The 21481-nt window shown below is 34.1% G+C and overlaps 1 pseudogene; it reads right to left on the bottom strand.

Moving 5' to 3' along the window:
• The window catches only part of LOC143639956 (protein O-mannosyl-transferase TMTC3-like), a 45469-nt pseudogene extending 29388 nt beyond the window's left edge, over positions 1-16081 (bottom strand).
• Between the last annotated feature and the right edge of the window lie 5400 nt (positions 16082-21481).

The raw sequence follows: 21481 nt of genomic DNA on the forward strand, positions 1-21481 counted from the left end.
AAACATCCTTGGCACATTCCCTCTAAAATCTGGAACAAGACAGGGATGCCCTCTCTCACCACTTCTGTTCAACATAGTTCTCGAAACAGTGGCCAGAGCATTTAGAAGAAAGAAAACTCAAGACGAAAACTCAGACACAACATATCGAAATCTTTGGGACACTATGAAAGCAGTACTAAGAGGAAAATTCATTTCATATAGTTCATTCTTTAAAAGAAGGAAAAGCCAACAAATAAATGACCTCACACTACACCTCGAAGCCTTAGAAAAAGAAGAACAAATCAGCAGCAAATACAGTAGAAGGCAAGAAATAATTAAAATTAGAGCTGAAATCAATGAAATCGAAACAAAAGAAACAATCAAAAAAATTGACAAAACTAAAAGTTAGTTCTTTGAAAAAATAAATAACATTGATAGACCACTAGCCACGCTAACAAAGAGAAGAAGAGACAGAACCCAAATTACTAGCTTACGGGATGAAAAAGGCAATATCACAACAGACAATTCAGAAATACAGAAGATAATTAAAAATTATTTTGAAACCCTATACTCTAATAAAATAGAAGATAGTGAAGGCATCGATAAATTCCTTAGGATATATGAAGTACCTAGATTGAGTCAGGATGACATAAACAACCAAAACAGACCAATATCAAGTGAGGAAATAGAAGAAGCCATCAAAAGACTATCAACCAAGAAAAGCCCAGGACTGGATGGATATACAGCAGAGTTTTACAAGAAGTTTAAAGAAGAACTAATACCTTTATTACTCTACAATCTATTTCAGGAGATAGAAAAAGAGGAAGAACTTCCAAATTCATTCTATGAGGCCAATACTACCCTGATTCCCAAACCAGATAAAGACACCTCAAAGAAAGAAAACTACAGACCAATATCCCTAATGAATTTAGATGCAAAAATCCTCAATAAAATTCTGGCAACTCGGATACAAAAACATATCAAAAAGATTGTGCACCATGATCAAGTAGGATTCATCCCTGGGATGCAAGGCTGGTTCAATATATGGAAATCAATAAACGTTATTCACCACATTAAGAGACTTAAAGATAAGAACCATATGATCATCTCGAAAGACGCAGAAAAAGCATTCGACAAAGTACAGCATCCCTTTATGTTCAAAACATTAGAAAAACTAGGGATAACAGGAACTTACCTCAATACTGTAAAAGCTATATATGCTAAGCCTCAGGCTAGCATCATTCTAAATGGTGAAAAACTGAAGGCATTGCCTCTAAAATCTGGAATAAGACAGGGATGCCCTCTCTCACCACTTCTATTCAATATAGTTCTCGAAATACTGGCCAGAGCAATTAGACAGACAAAAGAAATTAAAGGCATTAAGATAGGAAAAGAAGAACTTAAATTATCACTATTTGCGGATGATATGATCCTATACCTAGAAGGTCCAAAAGGGTCTACAAAGAAACTACTAGAGCTAATAAATGAATTCAGCAAAGTGGCAGGATATAAAATCAACACGCATAAATCAAAGGCATTCCTGTATATCAGCGACAAAACTTCTGAAACAGAAATGAGGAAAACCACCCCATTCACAATATCCTCAAAAAAATAAAATAAAATAAAATACTTGGGAATCAACCTAACAAAAGAGGTGAAAGATTTATACAATGAAAACTACAGAACCCTAAAGAAAGAAATAGAAGAAGATCTTAGAAGATGGAAAAATATACCCTGTTCATGGATAGGCAGAACTAACATCATCAAAATGGCGATATTACCAAAAGTTCTCTATAGGTTCAATGCAATGCCAATCAAAATCCCAACAGCATTTCTTGTAGAAATAGATAAAGCAATCATGAAATTCATATGGAAAAATAAAAGACCCAGAATAGCAAAAGCAATTCTAAGCAGGAAGTGTGAATCAGGAGGTATAGTGATACCAGATTTCAAACTGTACTACAGAGCAATAGTAACAAAAACAGCATGGTACTGGTACCAAAACAGGCGGGTGGACCAATGGTACAGAACAGAGGACACAGAAACCAATCCACAAAATTACAACTATCTTATATTCCATAAAGGGACTAAAAGCATGCAATGGAGGAAGGATAGCATCTTCAACAAATGGTGCTGGGAAAACTGGAAATCCATATGCAACAAACTGAAACTGAATCCCTTTCTCTCGCCATGCACAAAAGTTAACTTAAAATGGATCAAGGAGCTTGATATCAAATCAGAGATTCTGCGTCTGATAGAAGAAAAAGTTGGCTCCGATCTACATATTGTGGGGTCGGGCTCCAAATTCCTTAACAAGACACCCTTAGCACAAGAGTTAATAACAAGAATCAACAAATGGGAGTTGATCAAACTAAAAAGTTTTTTCTCGGCAAGAGAAACAATAACAGAGGTAAATAGAGAGCCTACATCCTGGGAACAAATCTTTACTCCTCACACTTCAGATAGAGCCCTAATATCCAGAGTATACAAAGAACTCAAAAAATTAGAGAATAAGATAACAAATAACCCAATCAACAAATGGGCCAAGGACCTGAACAGACATTTCTCAGAGGAGGACATATAATCAATCAACAAGTACATAAAAAAATGCTCACCATCTCTAGCAGTCAGACAAATGCAAATCAAAACCACCCTAAGATACCATCTCACTCCAGTAAGATTGGCAGCCATTATGAAGTCAAACAACAACAAGTGCTGGCAAGGATGTGGGGAAAAGGGTACACTTGTACATTGCTGGTGGGACTGCAAATTGGTGCAGCCAATTTGGAAAGCAGTATGGAGATTCCTTGGAAAGCTGGGAATGGAACCACCATTTGACCCAGCTATTGCCCTTCTCGGACTATTCCCTGAAGATCTTAGAAGAGTGTACTATAAGGATACCGCTACATCAATGTTCATAGCAGCACAATTCACAATAGCTAGACTGGAACCAACCCAGATGCCCTTCAATAGATGAATGGATTAAAAAATGTGGCATTTATACACAATGGAGTATTACTCAGCACTAAAAAATGACAAAATCATGGAATTTGCAGGGAAATGGATGGCAGTAGAGCAGATTATGCTAAGTGAAGCTAGCCAATCCCTAAAAAACAAATGCCAAATGTCTTCTTTGATATAAGGAGAGCAACTAAAAACAGAGCAGGGAGGAAGAGCATGAGAAAAAGATTAACATTAAACAGGGACAGCAGATGGGGTAGAGAGAGAAGACGGGAGGGGAGGGGAGAGATAGTAGAGGATAGGAAAGATAGCAGAATACAACAGTTACTAGTATGGCAATATGTAAAAACGTGGATTTGTAACCGATGTGATTCAAAAATAAATAAATAAATAAAAATAAAAAACATACAAATTCCTGGGAATTACAATAAAGTATCTATATACTTTTTTATATCTAATAAAAACTTTAAAAACTGTCAGGTCAGTCTCACAAAAAAAGGATTATAAAAATGTAAATGAAGCAGGTTAATAAACATTTAAATCAATACCATTCTTTAAAAATATACAATAGAATATACCTATGTTTTGTTTAAATAGAAAACATACTTCATCTTTAAGTGAATGTGCTATTTAGTAATAATGTGATTAAAGAGCAATGAACTATGAAGGTTAATTCTGTATCAACTATTAACTGCTTTTTGAACAACTTTTCTAAACTTCAGTCTTCTTATATGAAAACATGACATGCCACTATTTTCCAGTTTGAAAGTGTTAGTATGATTGTATAACTTCAGTTTTTACCCATAAAAAACATTAACTCCAGGTATGAACAGGAACATAATTCATGAATCTAATATATTTTCTTTTGGTATAGAACGTAATTCAGAAATATATCTATTTGTGAAATTGTTTTAAGCTTGAATGTACTCTACAGACTACAATTATTCAAAGGGAAAACAACAAAAAACCAAATGAAACCCCCAAAACTGAAGATATTGGCTGGGCATGCCTCTAATCCCAGTGGCTTGGGAGGCAGAGGCAGGAGGATCAAGAGTTCAAAGCAAGGCTCTCAGCAAAAGCAAGGTGCTAAGCAAGCTCAGGGAGACCCTGTCTCTAAATAAAATGCAAAATAGAGCTGGGGATGTGGCTTATTGGTCCAGTGCCCCTGAGCTCAATCCCTGGCACCCTCCTCCCCAAACCAAACCCAAACCAAACCAAACCCTGAAGACACTAAGTATAATATTTATAATACAAGACAAACTCATATTCTCATTAGGCCAAAATCATCAATACCAATGTTACTGATTATATCAAGGTCTAAAGTATAGCTTTACATTCAACTCAAAATTCATAAAGGAAAGAAATCAATAGAAGATTTTTCATAAAAAAGATGAACGTAAAGCTGAATATTGAAGAATATAAATAAAAGAGAAAAACTGGTAAAGAGGATGTATAAATAAAGGAGTAGAAATAAGAATAAGCTTGGCCAATGAGTGATGCAGAGCAGGTAAGACAGAAGGGCTATGTATGTATTAAAAATTTGTGGAAAATAATGGCATTGAAAGTAGGTATTTAAAAATATTAAATAGTTTATACGTAGCTTCAGCTATCCTCTATTAAATTACTCATTTTAAATATCTATTACATTTCCAGGGCATGAGGTAAGAGAAATTACAATCAAAAGTAATGACATGAATAATACATAACACACATAATAACAATATAGTAAACTGTTACAGAGAAAAGAAGAAAGTAAAGAGAAAAAAACAGTAAAGGGAAATAAAAAAGACTGGAAAAGATGAGTAATGCTACTGACAATGTTTGATGAAACATTTGAGCCAAAACCTCAAAAGTAAATGCAAAGGAAAAAAAGAAAAGTAAATGCAAAGGCACGGAGACTGATTTGTGTTTACAAAAAGGGGTTGGACATGAATAATTAGAATTTGAAGTTATTTGAATTACTACAAATTGAAAACCTTTACACAGGTTTAATGTATACTAGACAGAATGCATAATACAAATATGGTAATGAAGCTTTCTGTGGCCTCAGAAGTTAAATTATTTACTGCAGAGTACTAAGTACCAACTAAGGAGTTGAACGGGTAGAGGTCCAAAGAAGGCTTTAGTATCCTTTCAATTAGAATCTGAAATAATTCATCTACTTGCTCATTTATTTAACAAATATGTACAGAAGATCTACTGCATATGAGGAGCCATTATTCTAGAAAATAGTAAAAATTGGGGGAAAAAGTTACATACTCAGAAGGAGTAGTTTACCATTGTATAGTTAGAGAACAAACAATAACAAGAAAAGTACAGGGCTGGGGATGTGGCTCAGTGGTAGACCATCTGCCTAGCATGTTTGAGGCACTAGGTTGAATTGTCAGCACCACATATAAATAAATAGATAAAAGATTCATCAACAATTAATAAGAATATTAAATTTTTTAAAAAGTACATGTTTTTAGATTAGAAATGGGTATTATGAGGAATACTAATTTTGCTTATTTATTTTCTTAATATAATTTTTTTTCTGGCAATGGGACTGAATTCAGGTATGCTCTACATCTGAGGTACATCACCAACTCTTTTAAAATCTTTAAAAATTTTATGCCAGGGTCTCTCTAAATTGCCCAGGCTTCAGTCCTTCTGTCTTAGCCTCCCAAGTGGCTAGCATTACAGGTGTGTGTCATCCACCTGGAAGAAAGGCAAAGGTATCAAAAGCAACACGAATTTGTTTTCATTTTGGTCAAATGGGTTATTGAGAAGCCATTTAAACGAGGTAAGGGGTCAGGTTTCAGGGGGCTGAGTCTATCTTTATGATGTCCACTGTCAGCAGGTTGACTGACACCTGGGTAGGCCACACCCAAGGGCACAGTAAGAGAAGGAGACACACACAAGGCACTTCCACGGAAGATTCTATCCTGAACATGACAAGGGATTATATTACAAAGGAACAGGTGAGCATAGCTTCACCCATTGGAGGCGGTAGCAAGACACACCTATGCATGAGACACCGACCCTGGAACCCAAGAAGGGTGGGGAAAGCTCTGCCACATTTCTGACTGAGCATCTCAGCACCCAGCCGGGGAGTGTGACTCAATTACGTCTAAGGTTGGTCTCCCACATCAACCCCAGGAAAAGATTCAGTAGAGGGAAAGGTGGTTTTCATATTTAAAAAATAAAACTCTCAGGCCTTTGGGGTTATCTTCAATATGTATGCTTGTATGGGTATTACTAGGGACTGCATTTAAAGTAGAATGTAAGAGAAATTTTTAAAAATTTGTCTCCAAGTCTCTCCTTACTCCTTGGAGTGGATCATTATCTGCTTCTTCATTACAGAAATCTGCAGCTACATTGGTTAGTGGGAATTGCAGAGATAAAATCTCAAATAAATAACAGCTGATATCCAGAACTCCAGTTTGGTTATTCTTACATCTGCGACAGAACCAGAATGCTTTTTTTCAATATCTATTTTATTATTGCCCTTTCCCATATCATGAAGTTCTATTTTGTTTTTTGAGCTCATACAGACCTAGGTTAATGTTTTGCTGATCAGTTATATTTTTTTGACTATAGAGTTTTTAAACATTGCAATGGAGATTTCACCTGTAAAAAGTTATAAGGCCTTTACTATTATGTTATATGTTGTATGTATTATATTATGTGTGCACACTTGTGTTTTGTGTTATATGTTTGAATGTACGTATGTCCATATATCATATATGATGAGCGCTCATGAAAAAATAGATCCAAATAATTTTTTTATATTTCACGTGATTTAAATGGTTTAATTTAAATTGGGTAAACAGCTGTTGAGGATTGTTTTAAAATGTGAACTAAAAAGGAGGTTAACAGATCTGTTTGTTTACTTTCACCTTTCCTTTTCATTATATTGTACTTCAGAAATCTTGATGGTGGTAAGGAGTAGATTAAAACAACAACAACAAACAAAAACAAAGCAGGAGGCTTTATACTACAAAGCTATAATCATCAAAGCAGCATGATATTGGCATTAAAAAAGAAACATAGGACAGTGCAGCAGTGAAATAGAGCCCAGAAGTCATGGGTCACTTCTACATCAGTTTACTGATTTTCAGCAAAGGTGCTAAGACGTCACAGTCGAGAAAGAAAAGTCTTCAAAAAGCATGGTGAACAGTGCTAGGAAAACTGGTATACACAAGCAAAAGAATGAAACTAAACTCCTCTCTTTCATCAGTTACAAAAGCCAAATTAAATCAAAATAGATTACATGTAAGACTTGAAATTATGAAACTACCAAAAGAAGACATGGGGAAATGCATTAAGATATTGGAATGGGTAAGGATTTTTTGGACAAGACCCAAAAGCACAGGTAACAAAAGCAAAATAGATAAACATTTGCAAACTACACATTGCAAACTTGACAAGGGATTAATATATTGAATATATAAGGAATTTCTAAAATTAGTCAGAAATAAAAAGGCCCCACTAAAAAACATTTAAGACAGATTTTAAATAAACATTTCTCAGAAGACATACAAATGGATAACAAGCATATGAAAAGATGTTCATCACTAATTGTCACACAAATGCAAATAAAAATCACAATGAAATATCACCTCACTCCAGTAAGAAGAATGGCCTTTATGAAAAACACAAAAGATAATGAGTGCCAGCAAGAAGGTGGAGCAAAGGGAACCTTACACTCTATTGGTAAAAATGTAAATTAGTACAGTCATTATGGAAAATAGTATGGATGGCTCCTCAAAAATTAAAAATAACATTATCAAAAGAAAATAAAATGGAAAAAAAAAGGAACTACCTTATGATCCAGCAATCTAGTACTAGGTATATATCCAAAGAAAATAAAATCAGTAAGTATAAGAAACACGTGTGCTCCCCTGTTTATTCACAAGAGCCAAGAAGTAGAAATAAACTAAGCGCCCATGAACTAAGGAATGGATAAAACATGGTACATATATGCAAAAAAATGGAAATTATTTAGCCATACACAGAATGAAATTCTGTATTTTGTGACAACATGGATGGAAGTTGAGATCATCATGCTAAATGAAATAAGTCAGGCAGAGAAAGACAAGTTTTGCATAGTATCACTCATATCTGAAATATAAAAAAGTTGGTCTCATGGAAATTGAGAGTAGAAATGGTGGTTACTAATGGCTGAGGAGACTCGGGGGAGGTGTAGCAGTTAGATAGACCCAAGAAGTTCTACTGTGTTAAACTGCACAGTAGGGTGCCTACAGATAACAATGTGTATCACATATCTAAACAAGCTAGACAAAAGGATTTTTGTCTAACAAGAAAAGTACAGGGCTGGGGTTGTGGCTCAGCCACAAAGACATGATAAACATTTCCCAATATAGGTATGTTTAACCTAATCACCCAATATATATGTGTACTGAAATAGCACATGGTATTCCATTAATATTTTGAATTTTTTATTATACATCAGTTAAAAACAAATTTAAAGAGGGGAAAAAAAAGATAAAAATAAGTAAAACTGAGGATAGATGAGGGATACAACTTGTATACAAAAAAAAAGTGGGGAGGCAAAGTGACCAATTACCCTTAGGTAGTAACTTCCATGTAGTTCCTCTTAAATTCAGAGGGATGGTTGACTAGTCCTTTTCTGTGCTAATTCTTTTTAAGAGACTTTAGGGAATATTTGATAGAACTGTTAGTAATATGTACCAACAGTGGTATGGAGAACCTGGAACTCTCCATCCTGGGTTTTAATTCCTGTCAACTTTTCAAAAATCACAGGATAGAAACACAGCAGTCTTGGCATTTTCTATAGGCCAAGTGGTTGATAACTTTAGGAGAACACAGGGCTTGAACTCACAAGGCAAAATAACTAGAAAAAAATAATAGAATTATGAAGAATAAAAAAAATCAGTAAAAGAACTGAGTAAAATTATTAGAAAGAACAGCAGGATACATAGTTAGAAAAGTAGGCAAAAGCCTGATCATGGTATTAAAGATCACAGAATTTTTTCTATCATTCATGCTTTGTTTTAGAGGCACTTAATAAAACTGTTTTATAATTCCATATTAATTGCTGAACTACCTCTTACTGGATGATGGACTGCATAGGTAAAGTTATTATTAACCACATTTTACAAATGAGAAAACTAAAGCACAAAGGTAATTTGTCCAAGGTAGTAAATAGAGCTAGTAAATAAATGGTGAAACTGGAATTTGAAAACATACTCTCAAGTCCATACTTTTACCACTATGCTATGCTGTCACTCAAGCTATTTCAAGAAGGTATTATACATAGCAGTAAAAGGCAAATCTATTCATATCACATATCTAAAAGTTACTAAGTTGTTTGGCTAAATTGTTTTTTAACCTTATTTTTCAAACACAGAAAATTAGGATGCTTATCATGAGTATATTGGGACAATAGTGAGAAAATCCCCTAGGAACTAAGGAAAAAAAAACTTTAATCAAATAAAAGTTAAGACAACTATATGAAGGGGTTGGGGTTGTGGCTCAGTGGCAGAGCGCTTGCTTGGCATGTGTGAAGCACTGTGTTCAATTCTAAGCACCACATATAAATAAATAAATAAATAAATAAATAAATAAATAAGATAAAGGCCACTGACAACTTAAAAAAAAAAAAAAAACTCTACATGAAGTCCTTTTCGTGCCCTCAGTTTCTGCGCTCTTAAAAAAAAAAATCATTTTTATTGCCTGAACTTTTTTTTCTAACGATGCCAAGCATCATTAAGACTACTGAGCTAATATATACAAAATACATTCCAAAGAAGAACACATGGTAGGGGCTCAATAAATAACTGAAGTATAATCAACACACATAAAAGTCAAACTCTAGCAGGCTTTTAATGTTGCCTAACTGAAGCATTGGTACCTTTTTGTTTTGTTTTGTTCTTAACAAATAACAAAACAATTTGGCCTGATTCTAATTATATCCTAGTTTTATAGGATATAATTTGGTTTTCAATATTAGATAATATAGAACCTAATGGCTCATGATAAAATACAAAATATACATAAATTAAAAAAAATATTTGCAATGTTATATACTTCGTATTTCGATGTGTACTAAGGCAGAACAATACACACGGATAAACCCAATGTGGCAATAATATTTTATAAGAAGCACTTGCAGTAAATAAAACTTATCTGATACAGTTTTATAGTGACAGAAATAAAAATCAAATGTCAGGCACTTACCTATGGTATTATCTGGTCCTTTTGATTTGGTATATGACAAAAATGCTGCAAGAAAAAAGATAGATGACAGTAGTTCTGCTCTTCCTACGACACCAGTTACCTAAAAAGGGAAAGAGTTGGGTTTGTATTAATGAAATATATCTTGAAAATTTACTGTATATAATAGTAACAAACATTTAAGCTGGAAACTAAAGTCCCATAACACTTCAAAAGCATGTTTCTGTTTTGTAAACATTCTTTGAGTGCCCTCAGATGGTGAATTTATGTATTTTCCATATATGGAAATCAGTGACCCTTTTTAACAGTTCTTTTATGATTATTTTAACTTGCTTTGAAATAATTATAGATTCCCAGAAAGTTGTAAAACTAGTAGAGATGCTGCATATTTTTACTGATAATATCTTACAAATTTAAGAACAACATTCAGAAAAATTCTCTAAAAAAGCTAAGTACTTTTTATATATTTACTTAAAATATGAACATTTTAAAAGCAAAGGTATCATAAACTTAGTAAGCCATATGTCAATAAATCTGCAAAATAAAAGGACAATAAATTTTCAAAAGACCCTTTAAAAAATATGTATATAAAACTCTCAAAGCTTTTCCTTTGGAGCATTCTGAACTCACTATAAAATTTTAAAACAAATCTATCCCTTTTGTAAACATATGGAAAAATTATTTGGCTAGATACCATGTGGTTTAAGAAGTTATATGGGAGAGACATGATCTTCCTTTAAAACACAAATTAACTTTTGCTTCGAAGGAAAACTTGTAACAAAGCAACTGAACATAATATTCTTAGCTCTTGCTGGGAGGCAAATGTGGAATTTTAAAGCAACCAAGAAAAATGAAATAATAGCTTGTGTGTTTCTTGGTAGGAAGAGACTGATGGATAATACTGGCAATAGCAGAGATGGCTCATGATTTTGAAACACATGGCAACAGCAATATAAAGCTCCTGAGTATCATCATTTGTTAGGATGCCTGTTCAGCTACTTTGATGTATTCTCAGCCCTTGAATTTGCCTTACTATTTTCTAACCTTTAAAATACAAAATTGACAAGTTGACAAATTGTATTTAAAATCAATATCGATAGAAAACCATTAGCAAAGAAAAAGAACTATACCTCTACATTACTCAAGTTAAGAGATTAGACATATCATATATTCTTGAATGAATAAATGTTATAGCTCCAAAACTATTCTAAATGTAAAAAGTTGATGCAGTTTGCAGATTTTGTACTTGAGGGAGTTAAGACCTATACTAATTTAACAGTCTATAAATACTTGGATTAAAATCCTGATTAATTTTTTTTCTTGAACATGTGCCACAGTCTGGCTGGGCACAAATCACGAGCCACTCACAGCTTTGTAGATTCAAATAGCAATTCTTTATTCCTGATCTCACACCGGCTGTCTACAAACACGCTCTGGGGAAATCCACGTTCTCTGCCCAAATCCACACCACTTGGGCTTCTGTCTCCCAAATATATTCTGAATCCCGTGAGAACTCAAGGGGAACTCAGGCAGCAGGATACGCCCTATTCTAAATGGGGAACGCCCTAAACTCGGATTATCCTAAACCCAGGAATACCCTAAACACTGATCCGCCCTGGTCCTTCAGCAAGGTCACCTTACATGCAATGTCCTGCAAAATGTCCTATTTCCATGAGTCCTTCCACTAAAGAAACATGGGGGTATGCTGGCAAGGAAATTGTCATACCTACTTGGCTAATGGCTCCCAGCAAACATGTGATAGTATAATCATGATATGGGATTTGTAGGATAAAATAATTTTTAAAAATCAATGTACAGTTAAATAAAATCAATTTACTGTTTTACTTACTGCTTCTGTGTGTATTGGGTGCACTGCAAAAAGCAGAGCAGCAATCATGCTACTCTGATTATCCAGAAAAAGTTTGCAGACTTTAAGGAATATCACACTGACCACAGCATGAAAAATCATATTTAAGATTTGATACGACATGGGTTTTAGTTCACTGAATAGATAATTTAAGCGAAATGTCAATACGGTTAAGGGTCGGTAAGACTTGTGGCTTCTTTCCTAAAAGGAAAAACAACCATTAATTATTAAAGTTCTTTGGTCCTTCAGGTTACAAAACCTAATCATTGCTTGTACTATTAAGGATATTCATATTTGGCTGAGAAATTGTAAAACATATATAGAAGACGGCTTTATATTCTGTTTTTCTATGTCCTTACTCCAAAAAACAAGGTGAATTCCTCCCTTTCATATATTGATTATCAGACTGTGGATTGTTAAAAACATAAATTTTTTAAAAAGGTAGAACAATGGTGGCATTAGTCATATGGGATTCTTTGTAAAGCCTGCATTTCTATTACCAATGCAAAAGGTTATACAACTGCTTGCCAGATCTTCAAAAGGAAATGTAAGATCAGAATGTTTACCAGTTAAGTTTGAATAATGATAATTCAAAAAGATACTTAAGTTATTTTATGAAAAACTTCCATAATGGATAGATATGAGCATATTAAAGTAAAATTATCCAAATATTATGCAGGGAGTAACATTAACAGCAAAACTGTTTTTTTTTTTGTTTTTTTTTTTGGGAATAGAATAAAAACTTTTGTGGTGAATTTTTGTTGAAAAGAAATCAAGTAATTAGTTTCTCTATAAGGTAGAAGTTACATTCAACCAAAACCACTTTTTATCAAAAGACAAAATCAAAGTAGATTTAAGAATAAAATACACAGTTCAAAAATATATATTATCTACTTACTTGGTTTTAGTTTTACGTAAAGGATATTTACATTTAGCTTCTTTTATTTTTTTTAAATTAAAGGTGTTTTTTTTTCCATTTGTAGATAAAAATGTGATGCAGAGGATTGAACCCAGTACCTCACATGTGCTAGGCAAGCACTCTACCACTGAGCTTCAACCCTGGGCCCACTTAGCTTCTTTTCTACATCTGATATTCTGTTTTCTCTGTCACAAAGGTATAGACTCAACCTTACTCTTCCTTACTAAGGAATATCAGTAGATACAAAGAACAAACATTCTCTATTTTGAAATTAGGAACATTTTTAACATCGCTGTATTGATGTATTTAACATCATACATATTCTATGATATGCCACCTATTTAGAATATTCTTTGTTGCTTAGTTATTCCAGTACATACTTCAAGCTTAATCTGAGGCATCTAAAATTGTAAGGTACTGTGCTGAATTAACAATTTTACTAGAAAGCAGAAAAAGACAACAGAAACCTTCTAAGTACCTATAGTGTTAGTATGACAAATATGTAAAACTTATTTGCCACATGAAAGAAATCAGAAAGCAGAAAGATATACATAAATTAAATTGCAGGAGACATAATTGCTTGGTTAGTTCTATTAGATGTACATTATGTTACAGGTAATGATCAACTAAAAGGTTTATAATTGATATAACTAATTATTTAAATAATTCATTAGAAATCTACTAAAGATTCCACTATCACAAATAATAATCTTCTTATTAGACATCAGGTTTTGTGAAAATGCAAAATAGCTAAGGCCACTATGAACAAATCAGGTCATTATTAAATTTAGGTATATTAAAGAAAAACTGAATTACTTTTGATATTTAGTTGACAGCAGAAACAAGCATGACTATAATGAATGAATAAGCTCCCTGTTCCTCAACGTAGAATGGCAAAAAAGTTCTGCAGAGGTTACCATAATAAAAGTTATCTTAATATAAGGTACTTTATTGATCAAATGCCAAAAGAGTATGTGGCTCATTAGCTCAGTGGTTCTAAAGTGTAGCTATACCATAGAACATCCTGGATAACTTACTGAAAAACTACTCAAATCCATACAAAAACAATCACCAAAAGATCACACATGTGTACAAGCAAAAGAAGATAAAAAATACCAATGTATATGTACACATCCAAATCTGAAAAATATCTAAGTAACTACATATAGCCTTGGTAATGATTTTTAAAATATTTTGAACATATTCCAGGATACAATGTTGTGATCCACTGAATTATCAAACAGATCCTACTACATAATCATACAATGGACCCACTAAAGATATAATCCAATCATTAAGAACCATAATGATCTTCCATAGTGATAATCCACAGTGATCCAAAGGTCCCTAATAAGGTAGTAGTTGTATTCACATTCCTCAAGAGATTTCCCTAAGCCCAAAATATGTCTTTAAATGTATCCTGGCAAAAAATTCTTTTTAAGTCTGAACACACACACGTACACAGGCATTACAAGCTATCATTACTTAATATCAATCATTTTAGATATTTGGATGTGCTAATTTCAGGCTTACTGTGAAACCTCATATAACAACTCAATAATCTGTAGAAAAAATTTTCTGTAGTGTCACATTTACCTACAGGATAGGAGAGAATATGTCCATCAAAATAAAGGAATAAATAAAATAAACTATATTCTTTTTTAAAATATTTTTTTAGTTGTAGAAACATCTATTTTATTTATTTACTTTTATGTGGTGCTGAGGATCGAACCCAGTGTTTCATACGTACAAAGCAAGCACTCTACCACTGAGCCATATCCCCAGCCCTCAAACTATATTCTTGATTATAAATAAACTGTTATTCTAGTTTGTTCATCATTCTGTTTGAGTATATTAATGAGTTCTTATAGTCTGCCTACTTCTGGGCACTCTGAACAAAATCAAATTTTCAGTTTGCAATGCTGAAAAAATAAAACCACAAAACAGCATCAACACCATGACACGATAGTTTTTTATGAACTCCTTTATCTGGCCAGCTAAACTTCCAGTTCAAAATCTCAACCACAAAATCTCAACTCAAATCATAAAATATACCAGCACAGGTTGGGGAGATGGATACAAATTTTTAAGAGTCTTTGGGGATAAAGGGCAGGGATAGAGGAAAATAAATTCTCTAGAAATAATTTATGACATAATAGGGTCATACTTTCCTCTTAATATAAAAAATATTTTTAAGGAAGGATGGAGGAAAATAAGGTCAGCCTATGTAATAAAAAATTTATTATATGTTTATGACTAAAGTAATGAAGTACCCAGCCCCACCTTTGAGAAGCTTTCAAATTTGGAGAATGAGAAAAGAGGTTACAAATAATGACTAAGAAACAAATAGAGTATTACATATGTTTCAATAACAATTTATTTAAAGTCTAAATGATAGGCATTTTAGATAGATAATTTCATTTATTTTTCTCAAGGTATTTAATAAAACTAATAATAGATCATCTGTAAGATCCCAAGCTGATAAGGGTTTAATCCTGAATAGCCTAACACTGACCTTCATAATAAAGGCAGAGTAAAATATCTTCAGGAAAATGAACACAATTTTAAAGTTCTGAATATAAAATCAAAATATGAGATATGACATAATTTTGTGAAACCGGCAACATATGTACTTATTATTTTTACCCTTATAGTCTAATATATTTATACTGAAGTTACTATATTTTAAAATGGTTAAATATATCACAATTACAAATCATCTCTTCTGCCTGACTTAACAAGACAGAAAAAAAAGAGACTTACTCAGCCAGAAACAGACTTGTATTTAATGTTCTCCTTAAACATTTGGTTTTCACATACACATATTATATTTTTAAAAAGTAAATGAAGGTATACAGCCAAGAAAAGAATCAAATACCACTGTAATCACATCTTCAACTTCCTGCCCAATTTAATACAAGTACAAATCATGTCTCATATAATAAGTATTTACTTACCTCAGACATAGGAGTTCCCCAGAAATCATTTTGAAATAAAGTTTTTAAAGGTGTAGATGGATGCAGGTCTTTATTATCCAATATTGCTGAAACATCATCAAAAACAAAACCACAGAAGAGGCTGTTCCAATAGCATGCAGTAACCACACCTACTATTAAGGTTACTTCTTTTAGATTAATATCAGCCATCTTTTCCACAAGAACTTTTGGGCAAAAACTGGAAACAACAACAACAGGGAAAATTAAATAAAACAGGCAACACTTTTTATTTTTTAAGTAAGCACAATTTGGTAGATGGATAATATGTAAGGAGTGTTAATAAAGCATGTTAATCCTTCTAGAGAAAAGCTCAACTCAAATGCCTTTCACCTCTAAGAAGCATAAATTGATTATCTCTTTATATTTCTAACCTAGGGCAAAATTAAATGTTTCTTCAAGAGTGCTTTCATACCCCTAGTATAGTTCTTTATCATACCACTTAATCTTTGATCTGTTTCTAGCTAACTGGATAATGAACTCTATCAATTGTCATAGGTCAAAACACCTGGAAAGCAGATATATGTAAGGTAATTATAAACAACTAGCAATGGATCTTCCAGATGTGCCTAATTTTTGTGGGAAAACAAATACTTGAAAAAACAATGAGCAATTGGTTTTTCCAAAGTGTCAATGAAACTTTCAATTTAGTACTTTGTATCTAAAACCCAATCTAAATCAGAGGTACTGCAACCTAGTTTAGTTGGGCAAAAATCTTGTAAAAATACTTGTCCTGAATGTTCTAAGTCAGTTATATGGTAGTTGGTTAACTACAGTCCTACTATTTCTTCCTGTCTTTCCCCAGATTTATTTACTTATATTATCTGCTTGGCCCTTTGGGTATATGAGATTATGACACAGATCTTTATCACTTTTTTCTTTGTCCCATTACAACAAAAGTTTTTAGTCTGGCGAATAGGTTTTACAGATGACAATTTTTTAAAAATGAACATAAAATACAAGAAAAGATTAATAAAAATAAAATGCTTAGAAAGGATTCAATGAAGGAATAGTTTAGAGAAGAAAGAACTATATTAACTGGATGATACCTGGGGAAAAAAATCAGCTTCATAATCAAGATAAAGTTGGAAAGTACTCTCAAAAAACAAACAACAATAGGATTATCTGGCCTGTGATGTGTCATTACCATTAATTTAGTGTTACTTCCTGAAGGAGGCAGAATAATGACACTCCAAATTATTCATGTTCCAATCCTCTGAACCTGTGAACCTTTTAGGTGGCAAAAGAGACTTTACAGGTGTTAAAGTCTCACTTAAGGATTTTAAGTTCAAAAGATCATCCATCTGAGTGGTCCCAATATAATGGCAAGAGTCCTTAACAAGTCAAAGAGGGAGATGGACAAGTCAAAAAACAGAGCTCAGAGTAAATGATTTCTGGTTAGGGGCCATAAACCAATGAACGGTCCAGTTCTAGAAAGTGAAAAAGTCAAAACAAACAAAGAAACAACAAAAAGCCCATATTCTTCATTAGAGCCTGTAAAAGGAGAACAGCCCTATTGATACCACAATCTTAGTCTACTGAGACCCATTTTGAATATCTCACCTCCAGAAATACAAAATAATAAAATGAGTTTTAATAATCTCTTACATTTTTTGATAATTTTTTTACAGCAGCAATAGGAAACAAATACACCATCCACAGAGCCAAACAATCTAAAATTTGAGATATATCTTTGGAGTTCTGGCCAGGTCAGAGGAAGAATATGAAATAAAATCAAAACTTCATTCGGCAGTAAAAGTTCTACCTGTATAGGAAGAGTAGGTGCTGATTTAAAATCAGATGTAAACTTTAAAAGGATACATAAACACAAAGAATGTATAATACATGAGAAGGAATTAAAGGATTTTTGTGATCAGATAGTAAGAACTTAGAATGTACTAGACTTAAAAAAAATGCAAAATCCTCTTTGACAAAGTAGAAGGGAAATCAGCTGTATCCTTTGGGCAAGTACAGTTTTCAACTAAAAGAGAAATTACATAGGGTTCATCTTGAATCCAGAAGTGCTTAACCATGTTTCAAGGTATGGACTTGTACACCACCACTAATCCACACAAAAAAGTTGATGATGCTTTTGTTTGAAGAATGTGGAGAGATTGAAAAAAGCATTTGCCTTATCTCCTGTCCGACCCCACACTCAAATGACAGTGAAGATATTTTTAAAAAGGGCAGGTGTAAATATGTAAAGATAAAGACAACTGCAAAGCAAAGTGGGAAAGAATCCAAAATGAATGTGGGAGAAATTGTAACTTGTTTTTAAACATTCCCCAAGGGAACAGGAGAAAAAGGGAGAGAGGTGGTCCTCTTAGTGTATGTTATGTGCTCAGTTGTGAAGTCAATATAGTCCCTAAGAATCATCTGCAAAATAAAGGTTGAGGTGATGGCAAGAGGTTACAAAGGGGATAGAGGAGAGATGTACATGATTCATTGGAGGCCATACTATAACAATGTAATTGACCACTGCTTTTAGTTGTAGGAATTTGTGTTTGTGTTTTTTAACTAGCATATAAGAACACTTGTAAGAGCATGTAGTTTAAATGGATGACTGATTTAAGATTACTTACAAAACTGAAATGTCGTAAGATCCAACTGTAATTAATAATCACTCATGAGATACATTAAAAAAATTCAAAATACAATTTTTCCAACAACATTATATTGGTGCTAATTTTCTGTCAAAATCTAATAGTATAGTGGGGGGAGATGAATCTATAGGAAAATTTTATATGAATTTGGCAATACTTAACACAAAGGATTAAGTCCTCCCAGTTCATTTTTTTCTTTTTGGAAATTGAGTTAGTTCTCCCAAATTTCATTATTATACCATCACTAACAATAAGAGTAGTCTACTGTGTTTTATTATTATTTTAAACTTTGAAAAACTCTTCTGGCATGTGCTGTGGGCCATGACTATTCACACTGAACCCTATTAATCTTTCTAGTCTACTCATGCCAAAGGAAGACAAGTAGCTTCTTGTTGAAAACTTATTCCTCTCCCTGAAAGCAAGGTAAAACAAAGCCTTTGCTATATACAATAGTATACAAAATTTCTAAAGATCATTTATATTTTTGTTAAGTCAGCAAAAAGGAAGTAACATCTAAGGAACATAAGTTGTTTAGAACACAGAATCGGGTTAGCAATTATAAAAGGCAAGGCTTTCTTGTCAAGTGATTTTGGCTAGATAAAACTATTCATAAAAGCCTAGGAAAAAGAGGCAGGTCCAGGCAAGTGTTCCTGTAACAAGGCTCTTTACAAAATTGTCACATAAATATATCTGTTGGCAAAAACTGATGCAGAAAAAGTGATGAAAATTAATGGAGAGTTTTAAGCCTTTTCCTATACTGTCCCTGAGTTAAATTTCCTCATTTACAGTTAGATACACATTACAAAGCATAAGAACCTAGACCACAGAAAAATTAATTACTGCTGTATCCCTGTAGTGCAGTGTACGAACTCAACAATATTAGGATTAGTTAAAGAATTAAACTTAAGATAAGACTTTGCTCTTAGTTGAATGCCATTGAGATTTACAATCTTAGCTTCATTCATTATTAGGAAATTACTGAATTTCTCTGAACCTATTCTCATTTCTAAAAAAATAAGAATAAAACTTACCATTAGACCAGGCAATATGAATTGTTGAGAACATAAATACTAAGGAGAAAGTGAGGGAAGCAGGATAGAAAAGACCAATACAAACAAATCTAATACATGAGTAAAAAGAAAATAAATGAAAATAAAAGCAAAGTGCTGCTGTAAAAATAACAAATTCCTAATATGAAATATGCAGTAGTAAATACATACATGACATTACATGTGATCGATAAATATTGACTTTGATCTCTGCCAAATTACAAAGATACTTATTTAAGTTTCAAGAATTCAATTCAATTTCTTGAGCAAGAAAGTTAAAAAATGAGAGTAATATTTAATAAAGCAGCAAGTCTAAAGAGCAAGTACACAAATATTGCTCTCCAGAATGTCTGAGGAGGCCTCGGTATGTCATTCCTCTAGCCAGAAAGATCTGTACTTAATTACATTTTTTAAGTCACAGCAGAGAAATAACCTTTCTAAGCTTCAACTTCTTCATTTAAATGAAAAGTGAGAACAATGTAAATATTAATTTTACTGGACTGGTTCAAAGAATAAATGATATATTTGACATAATCTTTCATAAAAGTAAATACATAATAATTCCTACAAATCTGATAAATATTTTAAAAATTTAATTCACAAAATTGGTATGTTTTTATTTTTTCCTGAGCTGTTTTTGTTTTACCCAAACACGCGGTTTAGAGACAGTCTATTATCCACTTTTGAAAGGAATATTTACTGTCATTTATAGCATAAAAATGTGCTTTAAAAAACATGGAAAGGGAAAACATTGGTCGACACAGTTAGAAATGCCACTTAGATTTCATGCCTTCAGCTTCCTAAGAAAAGTTGCCTACTTATTATATTACAGATAGTTGAAAGCAGCAAGATGATCAAAATTTGGACAAGTAAGATTGTAAAACACCTGAGAAGGCACTATCATCCTCAAGAACCAAGCCAAGAGACAGCAGCAGTACTGGTGAATCTTGGGGGCCTTTCTCTTTCCAGCTCCCACAGTGGCCCAAATAAGTACTGCCTTTCCTTTCTAGAACCTTCACTCGTACTACCTTTTCAGTCTTCATTCCGTGAAGCCCCTCAATCCTTGAAGGCAAAGGTACTCTGGGGGGATAAGACCGGTGGAGTCGAGGATGCAGCGTCCTCTGAATTCTTCACTCGCCCTAAACCATGATCGCTGCGCAGCCCCTACTTCACCGCATCACAAATCCCATATTAAATGAAGCTAAAACTTTTCCCACCCGTTTTCTACAGGAGACACTACCCTGAGCGCCCCTTGCACGCGCTTAAAAAGAAGGTGGTGCCTTCCCACCTCTCCAGAACCGGGTCAGGCCCTTCAGCCCCAAGGGTTGGGGCTTCTCTAAACCGGGATTGCAGCCCTCAACTCCTCCCTAGCCACTGACCCACAACCCGACCTCACCTGGGAGCGGATCCACCAGGGCACAGCTTAGGGAAATCTCAAGAAGAGCGGCCCAGCGATTGACGCCATCGAAGACACAGTCATGTTCTATCTCCTTCAGGCCACCGGCGAGGACACACTTCAGCCACCGCGCCTCCCGCCTCCCGGTCTTTCCCTGTCTCCCCAGTACCGTCGCAGCCTTCCGCATTGCACGCCGGGAACTCCCTATCTTCTCCTCTCAGTGACTTCACTTCCCAGCATGCACTGTCGCAAGGTAGAACTGCACTCTGGAAGCTCGAGTCCTCACTCTGGTCAAATTCCGCGTCCTCAACCCGGAGTCCAGGAGCGGGGCGTGAAGACTAAGCATAAAGCATCATCCACCGTCGTAAAATGTAGGCTCTCCAGGCATCCGGGGCCTTGTTCCGGCCTTGGTGGGTGGGGACTGGGCCTTGGTGGGTGGGGACTGGTGTCGCTTAGCCCCCGCCGCCGCGTTATCTTGCTCGCGACCAGTTGGCGGGACCTAAAGTCGTCGTGG

This window comes from Callospermophilus lateralis, unplaced genomic scaffold, assembly GCF_048772815.1.
Source record: "Callospermophilus lateralis isolate mCalLat2 unplaced genomic scaffold, mCalLat2.hap1 Scaffold_101, whole genome shotgun sequence".
NCBI lineage: Eukaryota > Metazoa > Chordata > Mammalia > Rodentia > Sciuridae > Callospermophilus > Callospermophilus lateralis.